Raw genomic sequence first — 20,021 nt, 5'->3', positions numbered from 1 at the left:
TTACTACATTTCTGAGCCTTGAACATGTCCAGGCGCGGATTAACGCACAGGCTTGCCTAGGATGCAGCATAGGGGCCCCACGTGTGCAGGGGCCTTGGATTGGCCAGGCAATTCTTTTAATATTTTAAATTTTCTTCAGTGTGAACAAAAAAAGACCCTCGTTGGCCCATAAGATACATCAAAGAAGTATTTGGTTGCAGAGCGTCTGACAAAATCAATGTCTTGTATTCTAGAATGCACGCTCAGCACCGCCGTCAATATTAATGAAAGAATTACGAGTTTCTCTTTGTAGTGTATTTTTTTAGGTTTGATAACTAAAGTAAAGTAAACTTGAAAGTAACTTAAAAGGAAAGTAATTAGTAATCAGATTACTTTTTAATGCAGTAATCAGTAATGTAATCAAATTATAATTTTAAAGAATTATTTGACTAACTTACCCAACACTTTATGGAACCAATAAATAAAGCATTCTTAATTGATCTAGTCACTTGATTCTGCTCTCAAAATGCACCAGATTTATGCATTTAAAATTAACAAAATTTTCTTATACCCGCAGAACCCCCTAGACTAGAGGAACCAATGTGCACCCATCATCGTCTCACAAAATGCCACGGTGACAAACATATATTACACTAAACAAATTACTAATTTCCTTCCCAGCCTGTGTGTGTGTGTATGCCAGTTCACCTTACTGTCTGTGTGTGAAACATGTATGGCACTAGATAAATTTCTTATTTTCTTTCTTGCCTTAAACAAAGAGCAGCCTAGGGGCCCCTGACCACCTTAATCCGGCCCTGAATGTGTAAGTTGCATTGCTGTTTTGGCAAAAGATTTTGAGCCATTTTGCTTTAATAAAGTCTTCTTTCAGAATAAAAAATACAGCCAAAGTACACATTTTAGTGTTTATTTTATTTCACACCATCTGTTTGCATATGCAGATGATTTCAATCATATTTTTAAAGGCTGTTTTCTGAAAATGAGTTTGTTTCTCCACTTCTGCAGCACTTACATACGCTAAACTTAGCAGTTTTTCCTGAGAGGTTTTTTGAAATAACTTAATATGACTTGTTAATATGTAGACTGACTTAGCACTTATGTTAGGACTGTGTCTTAAGAACAAGTCTGACCAAATAGCAGTTATCCAATGGGTAATTAATCTTTTTTTTTTTTTTTTTTTTTTTTTTTTTTGGGATTCAGTTTAGACTTATCTACATTTTTACATAACCGACTTGACCTGTCTTAAAAAAAAAAAAAAAAAAAATGAATTAGATGACTAACTTATAAGAGTAATTTTCATTCCTGTTTTTGTTTCTGTCTTCTCTCTTTCCTTACTTTTCACTCATTGTTAGGCAGATAATAAGAATAATTTACATTTTTTTTTCTTTTTTTACCAATGCAAGACAAATTAATATAATCAATATATTTTATATTACATTATATTTTATTTATACTCTGATAACTTATATTAATTGCGATAAACTGTTCTTTTTTATGCTAGTACCATTAGTTGAACAAATTTCTGTGTATTGACTCTGTATATACAGGTATGGCAGATTCTTAAGCTATTTATTATTCATTGGCATCTTTTAGCTCAACTAAGTTAGTAACTGATATTTATGGAAGCAAGTTTCCACTGAATATTTTTTTTTAAACATAATTGCTACTTTTTATCTCACACTTAACGTTTTTCTTGAGATATAGACTAAACTTGCAATTCTGATTTTATAACAAACATTTGTGAGATATAACATACATGTGTTAGATGTAGGGCTGGATAAAAAATATTGATATCTCGATTTTAATTGATTCTCATTTTTACGAAACAATATTGATTCTTAAATCCCAAGAATCGATAGACTTGCCTGTTTTCAGTTAATGGACGGAACAGTGAATGGCACTACTGATCCAATAAATCGCAATAAGCATTGTGCGTTGTAGAGCCCGACCGATATCAGCCGAGCCACGGAGATGTACTCTTTTGACGGTGAGTCTGTCGTTCGTCATGTGAAATGATTGGTAGATTTAGTTCATACACTGTATATAAAAACAGTGTGGTAGTTCTAGCTAACGGTCCTATCATTATCACTTCTAAATATTCTGTAACATCACTTACAGCCGCTAATGCATTGCTATATTAGATTAGCCACAAAGCTAATACCATGTTTATCAGTGGAAGAGCGCGAACGTTAATAAGAGGTCAAACTATAACGTTAGCGTTTAACTTATTCTAAATATATCTGCAGTGTTTCTGTTAACAGAGTCGACGCAACGACTTGACTGACTTCGAACGCACAGCAACAGCTGCGCTCACTCAAGGTGATTTTTATTGAAACATTACAGGTACACACCCACATTAACAATCAATCACAGTTGTTCCATCATTCAATCAAATAAACAAAACAAAAACAAAACTACAATTTGAGAGCACATAGATAACACCCCCACTTGCTCTCACATTGTTAATATATGTAACATCATTTTCCAAAAATAAATGCGGCAAACTTCATCAACTTGCACTTGGTTGCAGGCTTTGTCAATACATCTGCTACCATCTCATTAGTTGGACAATATTCTAACATAATTACACCATTATTTACAGTAGACCTAATAAAATGATACTTGATGTCTACATGTTTGCATCTTTGCCTGCTTACAGGATTTTTTGCTAAAGCTATTGTACCTTGGTTATCTTCATATACCTTAGGTGGGGAGTACTGACACTTGTCAAGATTGTTTAACAGCTGTTTAAAGATAGAGACACTCTTGTATGGTTGTGGCTAGTGATATATATTCTGCCTCACAAGTGGACAGTGCGACAGTGGGCTGTTTCTTGGTCCTCCATGAAATCAAAGCACCACATTTGGTTAGACTTACACAATAGCCTGTTGTACTACGTCTATCACTACTAGCCGCCCAATCTGCATCACAGTATGCTCTTATTCCCAGTGTCTCATTACATTTTCTGTAACACAGCTCTTTGTCAATTGTACCTTTAAGATACCTCAGTACATGTTTAACTGTGGCCCATTGCTCAGCAGTTGGCTCTGTGAAATACTGTGCCAGTTTGCACACCACAAAACTTAAATCAGGTCTAGTACAAATGGTCAGATAAAGAAGACTTCCAACTGCCTCTCTATATTTTCTCACATCAGTCATCTTTTCAGCACCATTAGTATAGTCTAATTTTTGTTCACAAGGTGTCGATCTAGGTTTGCAATCCTGCATGTTAAACCTTTTCAATATTTTTCCCACATATTTTGTTTGTGACATTCTCACACAGTTATCACTTTGATTAAAATCAATACCCAAAAAAATGCCTTAATTTGCCCAAGTCCTTCATTTTGAATCTTTCTGTAATCATGTCCTTCACATTTCTGAGTACATTTACATCACTTGCAGCAATCAACAAATCATCAACCCATATTACAATTATCACCTTTTTCATTTTCCGGTTCCCATGTGTAAACACAGTGATCAGCTTGATTCTGCTCAAAGTGGTTTTTGGTTAGGTACTCATGCAGCAATTTGTTCCAATTTCTGCCAGATTGTTTTAAACCATACAGTGATCTTTCCAATTTACAAAACAATTTTTCATTTGTGTCAGATTTCACCTCATAGCCCTCTGGCTGTTCCATGTAAATTTCATGGTCTATTGGTGCATTCAAATAGGCAGTTTTAACACATCCATTTGGTGCAAAATCAGGTTTTCTTGTGCTGCTTTTTGCATTATCACTCTGATACTCGTCAAATTAGCTGTAGGGGAAAATGTCTCCTCATAATCTACACCTCTCTTCTGACTGTATCCTTTTGCCACATAACGTGCTTTGCACTTTTCAGATCCATCTATGTTGTTCTTGATCGCATAAACCCATCTACCCCCCACTACCGTCTTACCCTCTGGCAAGCTACTCAGGGTAAATGTGTTATTCTCTATAAGTGACTGCATCTCCTCATCCATCGCAGCAACCCACTCTTTTGATCTATCTGAGGTTACAGCTTCTGTGAAAGTTACAGGTATGTTACATGTCACTCTATAACAGTAATCTATGTTAATCTGTACCTGATCAGTTTCCTCATCAGATGCCTGTTGAGAAACATAGTCATGGAGGTAGGCTGGCCTCCTCCTCTCTCTAGAAGGATACCTTGTGGGCTCAGGCATAGCTTCAACTGTCTGGGTCTGAGGACTGCTACTCAGTTCCTCCTCTTTGCCTGGAATCTGGTCACTTACTGCATTTTCATTCACATTCTGCCTAATCCTATTGGCCCTCTCCTCCAGATCATCATCACCATCATCATCATCTACAATGCTGGCCTGAGTCTGCTGTTCAACACAGGTCTTAGAAATAAACCTGACTAGCCTGTGCTTTTGTACTTTCCTGCTGTCAGGGAAATAGATAATGTATGCTGGACTGCTTTTATCATAACCAATAAAAACACCTTTCTCACATCTTGGATCTAGCTTTCTTTTATCTTGTTTATAAACAAAACACTCAGAACCAAACTTTTGCATCCTGGATAAATTGGGCCTTCTCCCTGTTAACATCTGAACTGGTGTTTGTTTGGTGCGTTTGTTAAAACATCTGTTTCTAGTTATGGCTGCTGTCTGCACTGCGTAAGGCCATAAACCTTTAGGTAATCCACTCTCTATCAACATGCATCGTGCCATGTCAAAAAGTGTGCGCCAATTTCGCTCTGCTGTACCATTTTGATGGGGAGAATAAGGTGCAGAAGTCTCATGTCTAATACCATTCTTAATCAACAGTGTTTTGTAATGCTTTGCAGTAAACTCAGTGCCATTATCAGATCTAAGGCGTTGAATTTTACCATATGCTAGAAACCTCTCTGTGGCTTGTAGTGTGTCACTTTTATTCTTAAGGGCATATATAAACACTGCACTGGAAAAATCATCAGTGAATGACAGGACATATTTATACCCCTCTCTGGAATCTGGCTGAATTGGACCTGCCAGATCTGTGTGCACTAACTCTAGAGGTCTTTTAGCCCTCACATCAGGCTTTCTGTTTCTACTTTGCGTAAACTTGCCTTGGGTGCACACTTCACAAAATGGGTGTTTATTTATTGGACCCTTAATTTTCATACCATCAACAATACCTTCTAACCTCTGAACATCATCAAAATTACAGTGTCCCAATATCTCATGCCATGTCTTTAAATCATAGCATCCCTTAACATGGTCATCACATTCATTTGGTACTGTATGCAAATAATATAGTCTATCATGTACATGAATAGGAAATTTTGTACCGTCTTTGTGCATCAGAATGTTCTTGGACTGGAACTCATCATCAAAACTTTTGAACTTTTCAATATCAGTGACGATATGCGAAGTTGCCCCGCAGTCGTCCATCAGGCCTCTCGTGTAGATACCCTGGCTGCTTGGCTGGGATCCTGCCGCCCCATCCGTCACCAGGAATACGTATTCGTCTGTCACTTCCTCAGCGGCTCTCCATGTTGCGTCCTGACGCCGTCTCCTCCTGCAGGTTGAGTCGCGGTGTGTATTGCTTTTGCAGTGGCTACACCACAGTTTGCGCTGGCAAGCGCGGGATATGTGTCCTTTCAGACCACACCTGTAGCACACGACGTCCGCTGCAGCCTGTTGAGCTCCACTTTCAGTTGAACCTGCGCTGGCGGGTCTCGCTGTCCTTTGTCGCGCCCGCACTGACATTACATTGTCCTCAGCGGCTGGGGCACGCATCTCTTCGATGTCCTCGTAGCTTCGAAGCTTCGTTTTGAATTCGGCAAATGATATCGTCTCATCTGCTTGCGTTATATGGATGGCAAACGGTTTAAAAGTCTCAGGAAGCCCCTTCAAAACCATAGCTATCAGCAACCCGTCACTCAAAGTCTCTCCAACATTTCGTAATGCCGTGATAGCGTTTTCCGCTCGAATAACGTATTCAGTCACACTTTCGCTGCTGGATTTTTGAAGCGAGGTCAGTTCAGTATACAGGCTTATTACTCGTGGTTTTCCTTTACCTGCATAATAGTCTCTCAAAATCTTTAGCGCTGCACGTCCATCATCGGCTGCGTCTCGCATCACCAGCGATAAACTTTTATCGTCCAAGAATTGTATCAATTCTGCATATGCATCAGAATTTGCGGCAGCTTCCTCCAGTGTCTCAACACCCTCGGGCTTCATAGTGATAATCCATTTCAGCCCTTGCAGTCGGAGGTGGCCCAAAAACTTTATCTCCCAGAGTTCATAATTTCTCTCATCCCCGTCAAACAAAAGCCGCGACCAGCGACCGCTATGTTCTGACGATCTTCTCGCGTTACTCATGGTGCTACTTCAGCACGCTATAAAACAAACAAACGCGGTGTATCTCGACTTACTCTGGGCCCATAACCTGTTAACAGAGTCGACGCAACGACTTGACTGACTTCGAACGCACAGCAACAGCTGCGCTCACTCAAGGTGATTTTTATTGAAACATTACAGGTACACACCCACATTAACAATCAATCACAGTTGTTCCATCATTCAATCAAATAAACAAAACAAAAACAAAACTACAATTTGAGAGCACATAGTTAACAGTTTCCCACATAATGACCGCGTAACTGTGGCAGGGGGGCGCGTGTAGTCAATGACTAGAAGTTATGTACAGCGTGCCTCGAAAAAACAACAACTGTTACGTTATTCTAACGCTAACATAGCTTCCTTCTTAGCAGGCCCCTTAAATGCTTGCTATTAACTTGTTTGAAGGTGGTTCTTCTCAAAATTGACAGCGGTGTGTTCATGACACTAACGTTAACCATTCAACTTCAAAATGATTCCGTAATCTTCAGGTAACAGTAGGCTAACTTTACGTTCGCCAGCGCATGACGATGTTTTGATTCAGACTGAAGAGGAGAAGATATCTGGGTCCGTTGTGAATGTGTCTGTGAGAGCAAATATAGTGTAGTTACAGTAACTACAGTAGGTGCGTCAGAAATGATTAAACCAGAGGGGACATGTAAATAAATGTGAGCTGAACAAGCGCTTTTTTTTCTTTTTTACAGATTGTTTCAAAGCAGCTTTACAGACATAACAGGAAAATGTTGTAATAATATAGTTAAATATAAGTAGGTATTGGTAATAGGTAATACCTATTGCTTGACAAATAAAATATATATATATATATATATATATATATATATATATATATATATATATATATATATATATATATATATATATCTCATTTTTTTTTTTTTTTTTTTCTCTATATTTCTCATTTTTGCCTATGTAGGAGATCCCTGTTTATTATTTATTATAATTCTAATGATGACATGAGTAATGATACATGGTGATATTATTAATACACATGCTAATTCTTTCTCTGTCTCTCTTTCTGCCCTACAGATGGCTAAAAAAAGGTGAACGCTGTAGCAGCAAAGTGTGGGACTACTTCTGCAAAGATTCCTCTAATGCAGTGTTCTTTTGATCATTAAAAAATATATACTTTTGATGTGCAATCGTTTAGTCATTGAGACTGTAATCTAAGGCTTTTTTTAACATAATCCCTTCTGGAAAATGGTTTATACAGCCCACATACATAGAACAGGCAGGTATTTTGCTATTGAATGTTGTGTAAGTGTAGTTTATAGGAAATGGGTCTAATATCCAGTTTATTTTCAAAATCAAAATATCGGCTTATAAATCGGCTCTTTTCGAGTTAATATCGGCATCGGCATCGACCCCCAAAAATCCATATCGGTCGGGCTCTAGTGCGTTGGTACTTTTAATATGAAACAAAGTCTCAGATTTCAATTTATGTCCATTGCATTGCAGTATTCAAACAATAAATGGTGTTTTGGCGCTGTTTAATCTGGAGTGACAGATCGCAGGAGTGCCTCAGTTCAACAGAAATGGCAGTGCATAGCACACGTGAACTAATCATCTCCTCCACATTAATACCAGTTTCAGCACAAAATAATCATGACTAAACATCTGAAGGAAAGTTAAAAGAAAGAGTACAACTTTACAATTCGTATCCTGTCTCATGTAATCACTCAATCAGTGTTTCAGCTGCGCAAAGATGTCAATATAACAGCTTGTAAACAATTAATGTAACATCACATTTAAAAACTGCTAAGACATAGTTTATAGTTTCATTTCGCATGTTAGTTTAAAGGGGTCATATGATGCGATTTCAGTTTTTCCTTTCTCTTTGGAGTGTTACAAGCTCTTGGTGCATAAAGAAGATCTGTAAAGTTGCAAAGACTAAAGTCTCAAATCCCAAGAGATATTCTTTATAAAAGCTAAGAGTCAACCACGCCCCACTAAACCGGCTCATTCTAACACGCCCCCACGTCTACGTCACTGTGTGGGAAGATTTGCATAACACCACCCAGATGTTCACACAAAGAAAGAAGGCCTAAATTTTATTCTTGCTGTTGCCCCCGCTGCCATGTCGTGGAGATGCTGTGTGTTTCCTTGTCAAAGCGAAACTACTTTGTTTGGTCTTCCAAAAGAGTTTAATTAATTTAAGTGGGTACAGTATATAAAATATATAAAAAATATGGATTCAGTACTGTATATAAAAACAAAGGCATAATCTGAAAATAATATTTATGAAATTTTTACAGTTGTTAGATACCTTTATCTCAAACGGTGTCAGAGTTTAATTAATTTAAGTGGGTACAGTATATAAAATATATGAAAAATATAGATTCAGTACTGTATATAAAAACAATAAATGCATAATCTGAAAAAACAAGCTTTGTGCATCATAGGGAGTAATATTCTGAATATTTTACAGCTGGTTTGATACCTTTGGATCAAATGGTGTTGTCGTTTAATGCATTTAATTTTGCATACATTAAAAGTAAAATTATTATAAAAAATACACTCCCTCTGGCGTGAAAAAAAAACAATATCCCGAGTTATTCAGTTACTCCTAACAGTACATTGACTGAACTGCTAAATGAAAACCAATGATGGGATGTGCAGAGCAGCTGGACTGCTGCGTCTCAATTCGCATACTATCCATCCTAAATAGTATTCGAAAGTAGAATTAGTATGTCCCAAATCATAGTATGTTTAAAAAAAGTATGCCAAAGATTCCCGGATGGTCTACTACTTCTGGTTAGAAAGTGAAAGTGAAGTGAAGTGACGTGACATTCAGCCAAGTATGGTGACCCATACTCAGAACCTACTATTCTTCTACATACTCAAAAGTATGTACATAATTTTAGGGCATAGTATAAGTAGGCGAATTGGGACACAGCATGAGTCTTGTGCTGCTGGCCTGGGAGACGGCATCACAATATGTTAAGAGGCGTAACATTTACGTCACACGCTTGAGGTATTCGGCCAATCATAATGCACTGGCTAGCTAGCCAATCACAGCACACCTCACTTTTCAGAACGATGAGCTTTGTAAAAATCGATGCGTTTCAGAAGGCGGGGCATTTTTTTTTTTTTTTTCTCACAATGCATTACACCAAATACACAAATTAATGTTCTTTTTAGCAGCATCATATGACCCCTTTAATGTGTTTGAGATGTGCTGCCCTCCTGAATGCATAACTTACATTTCACAGGCATATTCTCCATCTGTAAATGTTAGAAAACCATGGAAATATTTCAGTTTTTCTGTCAGAAGTGCATGAGCCTTCTGCTTTGGGAGTCTCCACTAAACTTCACAGACTTTAGTGAATGCATGCACGACAAACAGACAGAGCGCAACGAAATAGCAGTGCAATAATTCTGACTAAAACATACATTTCGCTGAAATATTTGTAGTTGGACAATAAATGTGATATGTAGAATTTTAAACATACAAGTAAGTGTATTTTTATGATAGCACGAACTGTAAAGTTACTGTAATGAGGGTAATCAAAAGAGCCTAAAGCCTTCTCCACACTGCATGATTTTAGCAATCCTATAAATTCATTGCTGGTCACACTGTGCGACATGGATCTAATAAACTTGGGTACGACATGCATGTAGACTGTAAGATGATGACACCGATTGACTCGTAGGCTACGGCGCACGTGTCTACAGAAGAATACAACGTCATTAGCATGCGCTAGTGGTAAACAAAAAGAGCATAATGAATCACACTTTGACAGTTGTAGTTGTTATTTGTGTTGAAAGAGGAAGGAATAAGAGCTTGAGGTAAGCAGTTTTATGTTTTAGTGCCATGTCGCGTTGATTTCATGTCGCATTTTTACTGGTTGTTCAGTAAACGTGGGTCGTAACTCCAAACACACTGTGCGATGAACATGCTGAATTTCTGACACTGCCAGAAAATTATCGTAGGCTATCTTTGGTCGCAAGACTGTGACAACGGCCGTCTTTGAACCTCTCTCACCGTACGACACAGGACCACCGATTAGGAGCCACGATCACAGAAATCAGCACGATTGTTTCACGATGCCCATCTTTTACTTTGGACAGCCCAAAATCATGCAGTGTGTCTCAGGCTTAACACAACTCTGTGCTTTTGTTCTCATTTATTTTAATTTGGGCAGCACATCTCATTTAAAACTGTCATGTCTGTACACAAGCCCTCATTGATATAAAAACATAATCCACCACCTCTCGTTTTCCCCAACGATTTGGTGAGGCGGTCCCCTCTTAACAATCTTAATGGAAGCATGTTAGATGTAACGCGTTGTAAAATATGTAAAATATTATCTGTAAAAATGCTACAGTAAAGACATAGTAAAGTTAGAAAGTTTATGAGCCCTCAATATTTGGTATAGAAACCTTTTCACTCAATTGGTAGTAAATTTTATAATTACATACAAAACAAACTGCAAGTAACAAATTCAATTAAACATGAAATGTTTATAGCATTTTCTCATAAATCATATTCCAATAATCTGTATCATTTACAGCTTAGAAAGGTCATTTTTTTAACGTTGTAGTGTTTAAAATCTGTTCAAATTTTGTGAAAGTATGTCTAAGTGTGTACCATCAGGTGCTGTAACTAACTTTCCCATTGAAGTGACAATAAATGTTCACTACTACTGCAAATGAGTCCAGCTGATCACTATTAATTTTTTTCTCAGCCTAGATCACTATATTACAGTGACTGTGCATCTGCAGTCAATCCAGCAGCATATAACAAAATCACACAGCGGCAAAAGACATCATACTCATTTTTGTTGTGCCAAGTTTGTACTTTTTTTTTTTCATGTTTGTCTGGTAGCTAAGACAGAATGCTCCGAGATGTTGCGTTAATTACCACATAGTCATAATTATGTACATAAAATGTTGAGACTTTTGTACAAGTGGCTTTTGTTAAAAGCTCTGGTTCAACAAATGATTAAAGGTGATAGAAAAAAAAGGTGACGTGACATACAACCAAGTATGGTGACCCATACTCAGAATTCGTGCTCTGCATTTAACCCATCCAAAGTGCACACACACACACACACACACACACACACACACACCGTGAACACACACCCCGAGCAGTGGGTATCATTTATGCTGCGGCGCCCGGGGAGCAGTGGGGGGTTCGGTGTCTTGCTCAAGGGCACCTCAGTCGTGGTATTGCCGGACAGAGACTCAAACCCACAACCTTAGGGTTAGGAGTTAAACTCTCTAACCACTAGGCCACGACTTCCCCACATTAGAAGGTATTATAAATAAACCAGTTTTAATGGCATCATGCACTGGTTCTTCTTAATCAATGCATAAAAACCAAGTCTTCTGGATTTAATCCACATAAGTTTATCTTTGTTTTGGTCTACTGAAAAGCTTACGGTTTGGGACTGAATGCAGCATATCAGAAATCTTGGTGAATTATTTACTGCCCTATTACTTTTGAGATCCAGCAGATGGCGCCATGTAATGGTTTATCCAATCCTGCTCCTGGAGATCTATTTACCTACCAGCAGAGTTCAGTTCTAACCCTGCTCCAACACACCTGTCAGTAACTATCCAGTGCTCCTTAAGATCTTAATTAGCTGGTTCAGTTGGGTTTGATTAGGGTTGGAACTGAACTTAGATCTTCAGGACCAGAGCCCTCATTTATCAATGGTGCGTACGGACAGATTTGTGCGTAGTAAGAACAGTTTCACGCAAAGTGTGGGATTCACCAAGTTGTACTTATACGTAGAAATGTGTGTAAATATAAGCACACCTCTGAGCATGCTTACGCAGATAATCTAGTGGTAGAATAGCGACACTACACATAAAAAGCATTTAAGAGTGTCACAGTAAGCATTAAGCAATCCACATATGTCCTGTGTTTCCTTTAAAACACTCAATTTATAATTTGTCTAGTTTTTGGTGTCAAACCCTATAAAAGACAGATGTGAAATATATTTGTCTCAGTGCAATGGCTTATCTTGCGTTATTGGAAGACTTGGCAAACAATGCGCTCCGCAGAGAGCGTGTTTTCCAAGATCGCGCTGATCTGCTTGGCGAGAGCACAGAGTGGCTTCTAAGTAGGTACCGCTTTCCCAAAAATGTACTGCTGGATTTGTGTCCTGATTTAGGACCAGTGTTGGAGAGAGAAACAAATCGCACGAAAGCCATTCCCGTGCACATCCAACTCCTGTCCACCCTTGGATTTTTAGCTACTGGCACATTTCAGTGTGAGGTTGGAGACATATGTGGTATATCCCAGCCATCAGTGAGTAGGATCATGCCGGCAGTGTTGGATGCAATTATTTCCTTGGACCCAACCTACATCCAGTTCCCTTATCGAAATCCTCAACAAGCCGCGATAAAACGGGACTTTCATGCCATTGCTAGATTCCCAAACATAATTGGAGCTATAGAGTGCACCCACATCGCCATAAAAGCACCATCAACCAACGAATTAATTATGTAAATAGAAAAGGGTTTCATGCTGTTAACGTGCAAATAATTTGTGATGCAAATTTGTTGTTATTAAACGTCGTTGCGCGGTGGCCTGGAGGAACACACGACTCGTTCGTTCTGCAGAATAGCTCTGTGGGTGTGCGTCTCCAAGAAGGCGCTGTTGAGGATGGCTGGCTCGTTGGTGAATTTAAGGCTACAACATGTTTAAAATGCTATTGTAGGGCTATGTACAATTACTTAAAACTATTTCATCATTAGGTGATCAAGGTTACCCGCTAAAGCCATGGCTAATGACCCCCCTAACCAACCGAGGACAGAGCAGGAACAGGCGTACAACCGTGCCCATGCGCGCTCAAGGAGCACAGTTGAGCGCGCAATAGGCCTGCTGAAAGGACGATGGCTGTGTCTGTCAAGCACGGGGGGGACACTGCAGTATCGGCCAGAAAAAGCGTGCAAAATCATCATGGCTTGCAGTGTGCTACACAACTTGGCCATCAGACAGGGCATCCCTCTGCAGGAACCCCTCAGACCAGACGGCCCTATGCCCGATGCAGTGCCCCTGCCACCTCCTAATGCCGCTGGCATTCAGACAAGACAGAGGATCATACAGACATTTTAGGTAAGTCTGGCCATTGGTCGAGTGCAGAAACAATTACAGCAATTTCATTTTGTGTTTTGCAGCTTCGTGGAAACAAATAACTGAAATCACATTAGTCAGCGGTTTATGGTTTATTAGCAATTGTATTTGCGCAAGAGGCAATCTGTTTCAGAGACTCGTTGATTTGAATCAATACATTCCTTATGTTGCTCAGTTGATCCTTTAGGTCATTAATGGATTTTGTGGTTTCCTCTTGATTTTGTAGCACCGCCTCACTTGGCGCACGGCGCATGGAAGGGGCAATGGATGGGCCCGGCTCCTCAAGCTCCTCAGGCACAACGGGTGTCGCTATTAAGGAAACACATGTTCACATTAATTTAATTGAGTTTATCCTATGAATGATTTCATTAAAAGTTTACAAATTGAAGTAAAATGTATGCAAACACAATATCCTATTCCAGTTGGTTTATTTTACCTTCACTTTGGGTGTTAGATGGCCCGGTTTGTTCTGTCGCAACAGCATCAATATCACCGTCCTTAGTAATACCGGACAGAGCCGTGTCTCCGATGATGCAGGCTATGCGGTTGTCCAATGGGGAAAGTTCCGTTGTTGTCTGTCCTCCTCCAGTTGCGGACATTTCTCGTCTGTGTGCTGTGACACGTTTTTTAGACAATACTTTAATATCAAACCATTTTTTTTTAATTTCTGGGACAGTTCTCTCCTCAGACCCAACGGAAGTAACTGCATTGGTGACATTCTCCCATGCAGCATTTTTTCTTTTATTTGTAATTCCTCCTGCAGTGAATGAACTAAACAATATCTGTTGGTTGGATTCAACTTCATTTACAAGTATCTCTAATTCTGTGTTTGTGAAGTTCCTCTTCTTTGCTATTATTGCAGTGAGGAAAAAACACAATCACGTAATTTTTAATGGGAAGTGTTGTCACCATATATGGTTAATTGGAGGCGTTTCCGAATGCTAATGACCATGAATGTGAACGAGCATGGTACTTACACACATGTGGTATTTATCAACAATGATTGCTTACTCATGTGCATAAGAACTGCGTGCGCACGTTTGATAAATGCGGATTATCTTGTACTTAGGCACATTCTAAATTTCATTCGTTGGACAAAATATAGAACCTTTTCTACGCACTGTTGATAAATGAGGGCCCAGGATTGGGAGCCCCTTGTTTATTGGATTGTTAAAAAGCAATGGGAAATTAAACAGAAAAGTGTAAAAATCACAGGGGCCGCTGAACTTCCACTGCTGTTTGAAAGACAATGCTTGAGCAATCTTTTGAAAGCATTTAAACTATTTCTGTGGGGAATGAACCTTATTTGCAGTTGCTCTTTCTTGTAGTTGAAATGTTACCATATATCAGTCATCTAGGACAGTGCTTCCCAAACCTGTCCTGGAGGCCCCCCTGCCCTGCACCTTTTGTATGTGTCTCTTATCTAACACACCCGATTCAGCTCATCAGCTCGTTAGTAGAGACTGCATGAACTAAATTGGGTGTGTCTGATAAGGGAGACGTACAAAATGTGCAGGGCAGGGGGTCCTCCAGGAGAGGTTTGGGAAGCACTGATCTAGGATTTGTATAGATCCATTTCTCAGCATTCATTTTATTCATGAGCTAAAGCGTCCAATAACAAGCATAAAGAGCATAATATGAGCATTATATGATTGCATTGATTATGCCACTGAGGTGACATTTATCATATTAGATCGGTCATATTTGTCAAAAGTGCTTTTCATTTTAGGAGTAAACGATAAAAAGAGATATATAAGAGATATAATAGAGTTAACCCCTAAGCTGGAATAAATAACATTCCATTGTATGGAATGTTAAAAACACTGAGACATTTCAGAAGAAAAAAAAAAGGCATATGGATTTGGAACGATATGAAGGTGAGTAAATTCTAATCAAGAGATTTCTGGGTGAAATGTCAATCAATCAATCAATGTTTTCATGCTCAAATCACATGCTTTCCAGATAAAACCAAAGAATCTCAGATGAAACTGCAGAAACTGGAGAGACGGGTGTTGGAGGAGCGATTATAACCTGTTTTGAAACTTGACTGATAAGGACATATTTACAGCTGACAAGAGAGAAGATATATAATTTGAAAATGAGAATGATTGCTTTTGTACATCACCGTAATGATTCTACCTGTGTCACCAGAGTTGATTCAGCACTTAGATGCAACATTGACTGTTTTCCAGAAAAGTGATAAATATTATATATACAGAATTTAAACATCTTATTTATATCTATACAGTCTGATTGTCACGTGTATGTTTCTGTTTAGTTCCTGTTTGTCCTTATTTGGTCCTTCCAGTTCCCTTTCCCATTATTAGTAAGCATCTGTCCCTTGTTATTAGTTATCCTCATCACCTGTCTGCCCCTCGTTATCTGCCCTATTTGAGTTCTAGTCCGTTCTGTTCTCCCTTGTCTGGAATTGTTCATGTCAACCTTGGTATGTGTGTTTTCATGGGTCCTTTTGATTATTAAAATTAGTCAAATTCAAGTGTTTGTCTCCGCGCTTCTACACAGCAGCAGTATTGTGCCACTGATAGCTAACAGTGCTTGTATATCAAAGTCTCTGTTTAGCTTTTACTCTTGGTAACCATTATATTGTTCACCACATCCACAATGTCAGCTAGCAATACATTCCTCACAGATATGGGATACAGAAAATTATATAAATTAACGCCAAGCGATATTGGAGAGATATTATATCTAGGAAAAAATCATTTAGAAAATACTGGTATGATACAAGTGCATGAAATCGTGTGTCTAACTGGCTAAGAAGTGTGTTGTTGTTTGTGTTAATATATATTGTCTATAAGCTAGTGTGCTCCTAAACGACAAAATTCATATTTACAAGATATAAGCATTCGAAACTTAGTCTCTCACTTCTGCCAATATAGATCAATGATTTTAATGACATCACCCTGCACTTCAGCTTCTCATCAAACTTTCTGTCCAATCAAATGCTCCCTACACTATAATTAGTTCTGGCTGAAATCGGTCACTTGTTAACAGAATTAATGTTTTCTGTACAGTGAATGGCACATAGTGCACTATATAGGGCATAGGGAACGATTCAGACAGTGTAAATATGCTTTCCATTGGGGGAAAAGAAGTCTGGTTTTGCGCTATCATGCGGTGCAGACCACAAAACGTGACAGACCCATTTGAATTCTACACAGAATGCTATATTTTATAGCAATGTGGATGAGAATGTGGCTGTCATATGCTGTCAAATATGGCTTCACTGAGCTCAGCAGCTCTGGTCCAAACTGTGATATAAATGAAACGCTATTGGCTATATAAAAAGGAGCGCTGGACTGCTTGATATGTTCTGCCCTGTCTTTCTGTTTCAGTTGAAATGACGTCGGCACATAGAATAACGCTGCATGTTTCAAAGCACTTGAGTGGACCTTTAACTTTCTAAAGTGTCAAATTAAATGGAAAAGATGAGTTGAAAGACGCTTATAATAGATGGATCTTGCAACGTGGCAGAGCCTGCCCCTGCACCCTCACTCACAACTCTCTGAAGACTCGTTCACAGCAGCGTCTCGCTGCAATCATTTCATACCAGGGTTGGGGTAGGTGTAGGCATTAATAAAACAGTCTCATAGGTAGAAAATTTATGTTTAATATTAATATTAAATTAATATTTGCCGTAAATTAAATGCAATTTCACAAAGCGAAAGTAAAACTAAAAGCAAAACCAAACGTTTTCATATCGGACTTTGAAAATAAATTGATTTCTATTCAAATACAAATTACCATTTTCCACTAGTTACATTTCACCTGGTTTGTTCAATATTGGCTGCATCTGAAAGCTCTAAGGCAGGAAGGCATCAAGGCACGCCCAAACCCAAATTCTGCTTTACTTCCTGCCTCTCGAGGTACCTTCTTCTGATCGAATGTTGAAGCATAGTTGTACCCTTCGCTGCAAAAGCGGCACCTAGTGGCAAAGAATGAATAAGCATTTCCATTCAGACCAAAGCAAAAAGATGAACAAGTGGGCGGGCAATATGCTAATATTTCATGTTGACATCAACGCCTTTGATATCCCACAATCCTGTGTGTAAATTAAGAACTGGATTAATTAAGGGTAAATGAACTGGGACCGGTTGCAGACTGGTCATAACTTTTTATATTCAGTTATGAAACTGAAGGTGGTCTTATTTGTATTGGAAAAGAAAGACTGATAACCACTTGGCAACTGCTAGTTAGTTTTGTTTAGTATTTTCTTTACTCAAACTATGTCTAAAAAGGGTATTATTTGATGTATTTGAGGTCTGAGATGTGGGAACAGTGAAGAGAAAGAGAGGCCAAATATTTTGCATTTTAGGTCAGCACTGCCGTCTAATTAGCCAATATTGTCTTAAATGGCCTGCATAGCACTTCATCTTTTAGACCATGGGATTTTGACCAAATATATTCAATCTCGATTTTTGTAAAATGTTGCAACGATTAGGGCAAACGATAAATCGCATGTGATATTTAATGCGCATCTTGTCAGTAAAGCCGGTTCTGTAATCAGTGGTAAATCTCCATCACCTGCGCGCTTTCACATGGAGCAGCATTAACTACACAGAGCCGTTGTTCACTGACAAGCTGCACAAAATATGATCAAATAGGCCACTCTAAAATGTGCAGTTTTATCAGACAGCACAATGCCACAGATGTCGCAAGTTTTGAGGGAGCGTGCAATTGGCATGCTGACTGCAGGAATGTCCATCAGAGCTGGTGGACATTCCTGCAGTCTCCAAAGGTGTTTAAGAGTATTTGGCAGTACATCCAACTGGCCTCACAACCGCAGACCACATGTAACCACACCAGCCCAGGACCTCCACATCCAGCATCTTCACCTCCAAGATCGTCTGAGACCAGCCACCCGGACAGCTGCTGCAACAATCGATTTGCATAACCAAAGAATTTCTGCACAAACTGTCAGTAACAGTCTCAGGGAAGCTCATCTGCATGCTCGTCATCCTCATCGGGGTCTCGACCTAAGTGCAGTTCGTTGTCGTAACCGCAAATGCTCACATTTAATGGCGTCTGGCACTTTGGAGAGGTGTCCTCTTCACGGATGAGTCCCGGTTTTCACTGTAAAGGGCAGATGGCAGACGGCGTGTATGGTGTCGTGTGGGTGAGCGGTTTGCTGATGTCAACATTGTGGATTGAGTGGCCCATGGTGGAGGTGGGGTTATGGTATGGCAGGCGTATGTTATGGACAACGAACACAGGTGCATTTTATAGATGGCATTTTGAATGCACAGAGATACCATGACGAGATCCTGAGGCCCATTGTTGTGCCACACCTATGAGGTGGATGGATTATCTCGGCAAAGGAGAAGTGCTCACTAACACAGATTTAGACAGATTTGTGAACAATATTTGAGATAAAAAGTCATTTTGCATACATAAAAAAAGTTCACAGCCAATTGGGCATTTATTTTGCTGCATGTTGAAAAAAAAAAATGCTTCCTGCCTCAAAAATTTTGTACATTTTATATTTGTTTTACATGCTCATTTGTAGTTACTTTAAGTGCCTCTATTATGGAATTTCTTTAATTATTATTTTTTTATTACCTTTCATGCAGTGTGTAACACAGCTCTAAGTAAATTGAAACATTCTGCAAAGTTTTAAATCTGAAAGTGCAGTGTATAAAGTTCCTAGTGGGCAATTGTTGAAATGAAAAGGCATCAAACTGACATAAAAATGTACGTAAAAAAATAAAAATAAAATAATAATAATAAACAGGTCAATTATGCAAATCAAACTGACATCCAAAACTTGACATGACGTTTATTTTAAGTAAACTGAACCTCAAACATATTGGCCTACATATACATTAAACCAATTTCAGTGTGGGATTAAAGGGCTGACCTCAGGGCCTAACCCTTTAACTTCTTATTTTCAGCCAATTACTACTAGAAGAAATTGCCATCCAAACTAATTTAAAATGATGTTACAGCATCTTGATCAAATCTTGACTAATATTTGATATCAAATTGATATCAAGGTGCCCGCTGGATCTCTCAAAAGAAAGAGTTGACTCTGAATCATTGAAACAAGTATTTTTAAAAACGAATCCCAAATGGCAACATGAAACATTAGCTTATTGCCCGCCCACTTGTTCGTCTTTTTGCATTGGTCTGAATGAAAATGCAAATTCATTGTTTGCCACTAGGTGCCACTTTTGGAGCGGTAAAAACAGCAGTAACGCTGTACACAAAGCAGCACTGTGCTAACAAATGCTGCTTAATCAGGCATTACAGTCGAGGTGAAATGAACATGAGACCGATCACGCAAAGGAGGGGTTTGGGAAAAAAACAAAAAACATTTGGAGTATGCTCCTGTTTCTCACCTTTTTTCCCCCTTACCTATTTTCATCTATGGTTGTAGATCATTTAGCCATTACGTTGCCTCAGAAGCCTGTCTGAAATCCGTTTCATGAGGTGCCTTTGTGCAAAGACGCTCCCTTCAAAGTCATTGCCTCATTAGGCAGCAAGTCAGCAAGTCAGCTGCCTAGGCTTTTGGACATAGCCATTGTTTGAAATGACGAATTTGAGGACGTTGCATGTTTCCTGCTTATAATATTG

The 20,021-nt window shown here is 38.9% G+C and overlaps 1 long non-coding RNA gene and 1 pseudogene across 1 annotated transcript; one reads left to right on the top strand and one right to left on the bottom strand.

The window, feature by feature from the left end:
* LOC109098223 overlaps positions 1–5,839 on the bottom strand; it is a 38,447-nt pseudogene extending 32,608 nt beyond the window's left edge.
* Positions 5,840–14,934: 9,095 nt separating this feature from the next.
* On the top strand, positions 14,935–15,924 carry LOC122137852. Its single transcript, XR_006155093.1, has 2 exons — positions 14,935–15,304; positions 15,390–15,924. It is a non-coding gene; the product is annotated as an uncharacterized LOC122137852 (long non-coding RNA).
* The last annotated feature ends 4,097 nt before the right edge of the window (positions 15,925–20,021 follow it).

Source organism: Cyprinus carpio, chromosome B7 (genome assembly GCF_018340385.1).
Source record: "Cyprinus carpio isolate SPL01 chromosome B7, ASM1834038v1, whole genome shotgun sequence".
Taxonomy (NCBI): domain Eukaryota; kingdom Metazoa; phylum Chordata; class Actinopteri; order Cypriniformes; family Cyprinidae; genus Cyprinus; species Cyprinus carpio.
This window is presented reverse-complemented; position numbering and strand designations above follow the sequence as displayed.